The 8,022-nt window shown below is 39.6% G+C and overlaps 1 pseudogene; it reads right to left on the bottom strand.

Moving 5' to 3' along the window:
- Positions 1 to 2,918: 2,918 nt before the first annotated feature.
- LOC131037522 (uncharacterized) lies at positions 2,919 to 4,432 on the bottom strand (annotated as a pseudogene).
- Positions 4,433 to 8,022: the final 3,590 nt, after the last annotated feature.

Here is an 8,022-nt window from a genome sequence, read left to right as displayed (position 1 = left end):
TTTATGACCTTGTTATCACTGTTTTAAATATGTTGAAAATCTTGCCTTTTAGCTATTGGAGTCTCTCAAAATTCAGAAGTTTGACCTTTGTCTGCAAGATTATGGTTCTAAGGGTTTAGGGTTTTTGGGCATTTCAAAAACATTTGAAAAAATAAACCTTTGTGTTGTATTATCTCCATGTCACTTCTTTTTGCTTGTTACCATTTTCCACTTAGGTGGAAGGATCGTCGCATCGTTGAAATGGGGCCATTTTAAGTCTAGGCTTGGGTGGGTTTTTAATTAATTTTGAAATATTTCACATATTTTCCTAAGTCCTAAGTCTTTCCTTATATCCGTCGGGGTCCCTAAAGGCCGAATGAGTTCCTGTTGATCTAACGGTGGTCGCTGAGCCACTTTTTAAAGTTGCTCAACTGTTATTCTTCGCGGATCAGCGACCATGTGGTGGGGCCCATGAGAAGAGAGTGGCTTAGGTGTGTTAACAGGTTGGAAAGTTCAGAGAAATTAAAGGGTAGTCGCTATACTGTGACATAAAGTTGCTCGATGGATATTCATTATGACATGGTGACCAAGTGGTGGGGCCCATGAGAAGAGAACCGCTCAGGCAAGGTAAAAGTTGAGCAAGTCCAAGAAAAATCAGACGGTCGGGAGGAAGATCTGACAGTTGTCATGAGACTAAGACATAAAGGTGTGTGATGGTTATTTATTGGGACCCAGTGACAAACCATTAGCGACGGGCCAAAACAAAAAGTTAATGCAAGCAGTTAAGGCAAACGGTTAAGCGGTGGTGACTAAGTTTTGAAAGAAATTTAAAGTTCGAACAGTTAGTAGCTCAATGATCAATGACTGTTTCTACACTGCGATTGGAAGTTGCATGATGGTTTTTCATCATGACATAGAGATTGAATGGTGGGGCCCGCTAGAAGGAAGTGGCCTGTTGTTCACCAAAAGTGATAACCCAAGAACACCTGCAAATCTTTCTATGAAATGGCCAATTTCAGTCTACAAAACACATCAGGGCTTGGACAACATAACATAGGATCCTAATTGATCCTCCTGCACTTCAGGTTCTGCTAGACCTAGGGGGGGACACCCTCTTGATGCACTAAATACAACAATTACAGACACGTAACTGCATCAACATTAAGCAGATAGATCATTTCACAAGCTCAACAGGTTAGGAAACATTACAGATTGGCTAGATCTGTATAAACAATAGGATGAAATAGAGCTTGGAAAGAATGGAACACAAACACCCCTAAACATGAAGGGAAAATAGATTTATCTTTTAAAATGTATATCTGAAAACATCCCCAAACTTGCAAGACCAGTGCCTTGTTCATTGGGCAACAGAGTCACAAACATAACTACAAATATGAATCATAGATGCAAGCTTATTTTCCTTAAACAAGATATTCATGCATCAATACCTTATATTAATGCACTATTTGATTCATTCACAATTTTATCAGATCTGGAAATATATTTCATCATTTATGACTGACTATAGAATTTAAAACCTTCCTTGAAGGATACCTACAACAGTCACACAATCTCCTTGAGATGACAAATTTCATCCTCCTTGAGGATTGAATTCATAATAATGAAAAAACATATCACAGAGACAATATCATGGGAAATTTACTCATGCCTGACACAAGTAAGACCTGCAACTAGAAAATAATCTGTCATCCTGCAATGTAGCCTCTATACCCTGAATAGATCCATAGAACTTTACAAGTTTGGGTCAAGAATTTCAGAAAATGGAAGCCATGAAAACTGGAGCACTTCCTCACAGAATTCTGGAACCCTTACAACTGAGAAGAATGGAGAATAAAAAGAGGAGGGAAGAAAAACAAATCCACAACTGAAAATTGCCAAGTGTCCCTTCTCTAACTGAATTTTGTTCCTGTGAAAACTGCATCCAAAATATCCCACATTGTCAAAATTAACCTCATAATCAGATTCCTCACTCCGAGAGCTTTCCGGCGATATATAATACTTTATATTTTGGCCAAAATTTAGACCCTGGGTGAATTAATTCTCATTTGTGCTCAGTCATTTAAATATTTCGAAATTTAATATAGTCAGAACTATATCATTTATTCATTTAAAATTTAATTTTTGCCTCCATATGTGCTCTGACGCCTTGCCACGTGGCGGGGTCTGATTGGCTGATGGGGTCTACTGGGCGCCACCTGGGATGACACCTCATCTTTTGCCACTTGTCGGCCACATCACCGCCACTGAGCTGCTTGCTTGTATGCCACATCATCGCCACTGGGTGCCACCTCACCGGGACCCGCCTGCTGAACTGCCACCTATCACGACACGTGGACGGCTCACGTTCATTTTCGCTATTTCGCTGGGTTTAAACTTTGTGCATCTTCCTTCGCGAAATAGCGCGAGCCGTCGATCTCTCTCGAACATGCTCGCTCGTTAACCCGGCTTTCGTCTGCAAAATTTTGCCTTGGGCCCGCCTTGGGCGCTCATGGGCACCTTGTGTCAAAAGCCTTTAAGGCTTAGACACTATAATACTGTGCGCTTTTGCATATAAACATTAAAAAGAACATTTCCCAGTGCATGTGGGATAATGATTAAGCCTGGGACTTCATTTTTTACTTTCCCTGAGTGCTTTCATGGTGATTTTTTGAAGCTTACATTGCTTGGAAAAGCCAGCTCGATTTCCCCTGTTCCACACAAATTGTCAACAATCATTTGCTATTCTTTTCCGTTTCAGTAAAAACCAAAACTCCCTTTGCTAAATATAGCCTCATAGAAGATTCAGCACACACAGACAGACGCACAACGTTCCGTTTCGGTGCGATGTTACGCGAAACTACGACCATAGCAAGTCGCACGGTTCAAATTTACAATCACGGACTTCTGCACTTTCTTTGTTTACCCGAGCAGCACCAAGTTCAACAGTAGCCACCCTTATAATGTAGTGCTCTTGTGGGATCTCTTTCACGCAGCCAACCTGCTGAAGCTGAATGATTTGGTCCATAGCCAGATTCATTTCCTATTGACCATGATATAATGCATGAATGGTTTTTGTCTCTTTCCATCATGTTTATTACACGGTCCAACATGGAATGTGCCCAGATTGGCTGTGAGGTAGGATGTGTTTTTTGGCTAAGTGGTATTGAAGAATAAAAACCATGTGTTTCTATATTTGCTTCATCAATCATGTACATTCCAAAAAGGTCACATAGCTCATACCAACGAGGATGCTGTGGATAATGGCTATTTCTTACAGCATTAATGTTATGTTGCTTCATAAGAACCAAGTCCTTAATCATGCAAGATTCGATGTTAGTTTTTCCCCACTCGTGGATGATGTTCATGTCTATTGACTCCACATATGAGAATCGGTTTCCCATTGACAAGTAATTCTTTTGGTCTGAACGAAATCTTCCGAATGCCAACTTGGCAAGCTTCACAGTCTATCAAATTGCCTGATGAGTCTTTCAGCATAACTAGAAGAATATACAGGGCTGGATGTTCTGCAGAAGAAAAATCTTCAGTCAAATGTGTCTTAAAAAAGTAATCTGATATAAACACCTGTGGCTTTGACAGAAGAATAACATCACGGTGAATACCAGATAGCCACCAATGATCTTGATCTTCCAGATAAGACCCATCACTCCACCTTATCACTTGAACCGCTAATATATTTTCCTTGGAAGAACCAGGTTCATAACAAATTTCAATGATCTCAAATTCTGCAGGAAGCCGACTATCCTGGCTGTACCCCACAAGTACACCATTTATCCAAGCATAGAATGCTGAATCAACCGCCTCAAAGTGTAAAAACACACGACGACCTCTCCATTCATCTGGAAGAATGAAAGATTTTCGATAGCATCCAGTGGGGTTTTCAGTGCTGACAAATGGTGGATTCAGTGGAAATGGATACTCAGTGTTTGTGTAAATTGGAATATCAAAACCATGCATTTGCCAATTTGATGGAACTGGCAAGGTTCCCCATGTAGAGTCGTCAAAGCTGATCTCATAAAACTTCTGAGGAGCTTCTTCAGGATTTGGAACTAGGAAGAAATTCCAGTAGCCACTCAAAGACATAACATAAGGTAATTCTTTGACCCAAAATGCAGTACTCTCAAGAGAAGCCGAAACAGATTCATCTCCCCATGCTGCCAGAGTAGCAGCCTCGAAATCAACATTGTTGCGCTCAATCCAAAATCTTAAAGCTCCTTCAACTGTTGCATGACAGTGCAAGGGAACATGAGCGGTTCTTTTGTTCCACTTTACAATAGAGGGATCCTCCCAAAATTTTTGAGGGAAACCTGTTTCCTTTCTTACGCTTTGAGCCATTATCTCCCCTATTTTGTTTCGGCACTATTTTTTAGTTCATGTGCTTCATGCCTCTGACCACAACAACCACCCAGCTTGATGCATGGTAAGCGCCAACATTCAACCTCTGGAAACGATCAGCATCACTTTTGGATCATCAGACTGAATTTTACAACCTCCAGGCGATTACGCCACAATTTTCGCATTTAATCGCAAAGACGTAATTTTCAATGTGGTCAAAACGCCTTTCTGGAGCTCGCCGTCTGATAGGCATGTACTTTGATATACAAGGATGATATCTACCAAACGGTTTCTCAAGACGAGTCCCGAGTGAAAAGATATTAATTTCCGAAAATGGCCAACTGGCTTTGTCGACACTGCGGACCTGATGAAGTCAATGTTCTGGCAACACATGATGCCTTTCTTAAAAATACCAAACGACCTCCGTAGGCCCTCAAATTTGGAACACAGGTACCTTTAAGTACATATTAAATCTTTGAATTCTCAATTCGATCACCAGACTGACAGGATGCAAATAGCACGCTCACCAAAACGGCTACATTAATTGATCTAACACTAGAAGTGCAGATAACTGAAAATGATGGCAAAATGAGCTCTTTTGAAAACCGATCAAACGGATTGGTAGAGCCTTGAAATTTGAAACGTAGCTCATCATTTATACCAACATCAGCCCGGAACAAACATTATGGCATGACGCTTACTTAGGCAACTTTTACACTTATGCGAAACAGGGCTCCGACTAGCTGTCGAAACAGGGACTTGCCAAAACATAGAAACTGCAAATGGAATCGGCTTCAAAAACTGAGCAAATGGATTCGTTAAGACTTGAAAATTTGTGAGCTCACTCAAATTTATGTATAGAATTGAATCCACTTTGAATTTCCTCATGATGATCAACAGGGAAAAAGATGTAATCACTCAAAGTAGGCTACTCAATAAAATATGCATTTGTGCCTAAAATGCACTTCCAGCTCACCCCTCTAAACGGGCACCTCATAAACTTATCCAAACTGAATTTTGAAAGTTGCCACACACTAAATAGGCCAAATGAAAGGTGTGGGACATGAATCCCGAGCCTTACCTTCTGAAAATCAACTGGCTCCATTTTACCCCCTCGCAAACTAGGCCCTTCAAACTGACTCGTTTAGGTATGCAGAGCAAATTTTTGGATTGAGCCTCTAAACTTGACTCAATTTTTATCAGTCCCAACATGGCCAAGGCATGTTAAAGATCTGGTAAGATGAGCAAATTAGACGAGGATCGTAGAAAATCCAACGGTGGTCGCTGGGTCGCGATGGGAAACTACCTGTTAGAATATCCATCGTGACAGGGTGACTAAGTGGAGCCAAAGCCTGAGGTGGGTCCAACGGTGCTGACATAGTGAGTGAGTTGGCGAATAGGTGGATTTGCTAGCCAAAGCCTAAGGTGACATGTGGCAGAGAAGAGGGTATATAACCAAGGTCAAGTGGTGGGCCTAACTATTTAGAGCAGTTTGGGTGAGATAACAACCGAGCACGTCGGATGTTGATATAATGGCTACCGCAATACCGCAATGGAAAGGTGCACATTTTATATCAATTGCGGGTTAGCGACAAAGAAGGCCCAAGGTAAAAAGGTGGGTCCGACTCAAGCCGAGGTCGCATAAAAGTGGCACCCAAGTAAAATTTTGGGACTATCAACATCTGTCGTTGTACCACAGTTGTGAAGTGCCCGAAATGTTATTCCTTGTGACTCAGTGATAGACCGCCAATAGTCCCGGTGGTTAATTTTAATCTATCATGTGTTGGCGGTTAAAGCAGGTGGTTAAGTTGTGACTGTTCTTTAAAATTTGAGTAATAATGAAGTGATCCAACAGCTGTCGTGATACCGCAATGGGAAAGTGCTCATTTTGTAACCTTTGCAAATCAGTGACTAAAAGAGAATTACTCAGAAGAAAGCCTTTCTGGTCTGTTGGCGCCAAAATTTAAATCTTCAAAAGGGTTACATTGTTTTGAAGTGTTAATTTGTAAAGAGGTATTAAAGGAGATTTTGTAGAGAAAATAGGTGTGTGGTTGTGTGTTTTTTCAGGAGGAACCAACCGATGCTGCGACACATGAAAATACACCTGCATCTTGAAGCCGTCGGTTGTGTAACAGATTTTGGGTAATAGGAACCTTCCCTTTTGGCCATTTTACAACTGAATGACTAGTCAATTGTAGAAGCATGCATTCCAGAAAGAAAGTTATGCTTCTCCCTCAACTTCAATGGTAAAACAATGCAAATTTTCAGAAAATTATGGTTAGGATTTAGAATATTTGTTTTCTAGGAAAGTCTAAAGCTTTTCACATCCATATCTCTATAAGTGGATACCATAAATACTTAGAAAAGGGACACAAATTTTGTAGCTAAACTCTAGCAAAATTAATACAGACCATTTTCTTAGCAATGTTTGAGTCAGATAGGATGTACTTGTAATCTTTTGATGGAGAAATAAAATATATAGACCAAAGAATTTAAACTTAGACTTGTATTGTCTCTATGTCATTGTATTGGTGTTCATTTCATTTAAGTAATCAAAGATTGTTTATCTGAATGACTTGTTAGGCATTTAATGAAGTTGTTTTAAGTCTTTTTCTCAAGGAGGAAATATAAAAGTACTTTGAAACAAAGTCATTGATATCAGTATTTTGGTGTGGATCTAATGATGAAGTCTTGTACAGGTTAGGACTCTATATATTTCAGGCATATACAGAGTTGATAGATCACTAATTTGTGACTTGTGTATGATTTTCTTTTGTCAGGTTGCAGTCTGTTGTAGATGACTCTATTACCCAGATAAGGCATTGGTTTACCTGTTCGTTTTTTGATGCATTTTGTGGTCCTTTTCAAAAAGTCAAATCAACTTTCCATTTTATGTTTAGTTGTACCAGTAAGTAAGGAAATTTTATAGGAATGTACACTAGTTTTCTGTAAACCTTTTACTATTTTTGTAAGAAAATAGTCATAAAAGGGTTCACTTGCCCAAACTTTTATAAGCTTAAAGTGTAGGAGGTTTCCTAAATTGAAACCTTGTCTTGTTGTTTTTATTTCAAACTTTTTGTTGTCCTCTTCCATTGTAGCTCAAAGGTAGTAACTTTCATTTTTAAAAGAAAGGGAACAAAAGTTTTCAAAATGGAGAACAACAAAAATGGTGACTCTGCTGGGGAGTAATCTAAAGATCTCTGGTATAGATTGCTGAATCATATTGTAAGTGAGTTTGCCCATATGAGTCACCACAACAAAAATGGAAAATCTGTTAGGGAGAGTCAAATAAGATATGTCTTATGCTGCAGATCTGTGTCTTTATTGCATAAAAGTGATTCACTTTGTTGAAATATATTTTGTTCCCAGGATATTGGGTGGTGACTCTAAAGTAAGGAAAAAACCAATGTTCTTTTAGAAAAAATCACAGTCACTTCAAAAGGTTAGAAAGATGAATAGGGGAAGGAATACTAGGTCTCATATGAATAAAAAACCTCAAGAGAAGTTGTAGGAAGGGTTACCTGAACCAGTCAGGAAGGGCTGGAAGGGAACTGTTATCCCTGATCAATCAAATCAGTCATGGAAATAGAAGAGTAGTCAAACAGGTAATTCTTCTGAGCGTCTCGTATATGCAAGGTCCAATGCCTCTTCTCATGACTCTGACCATGATATTATGGGTTTTCATGCTGG

Source organism: Cryptomeria japonica, chromosome 4, assembly GCF_030272615.1.
Source record: "Cryptomeria japonica chromosome 4, Sugi_1.0, whole genome shotgun sequence".
Taxonomy (NCBI): Eukaryota; Viridiplantae; Streptophyta; class Pinopsida; order Cupressales; family Cupressaceae; genus Cryptomeria; species Cryptomeria japonica.
The sequence above is the reverse complement of the archived record's forward strand: the minus strand, read 5'-3'. Positions and strand labels throughout refer to the sequence as shown.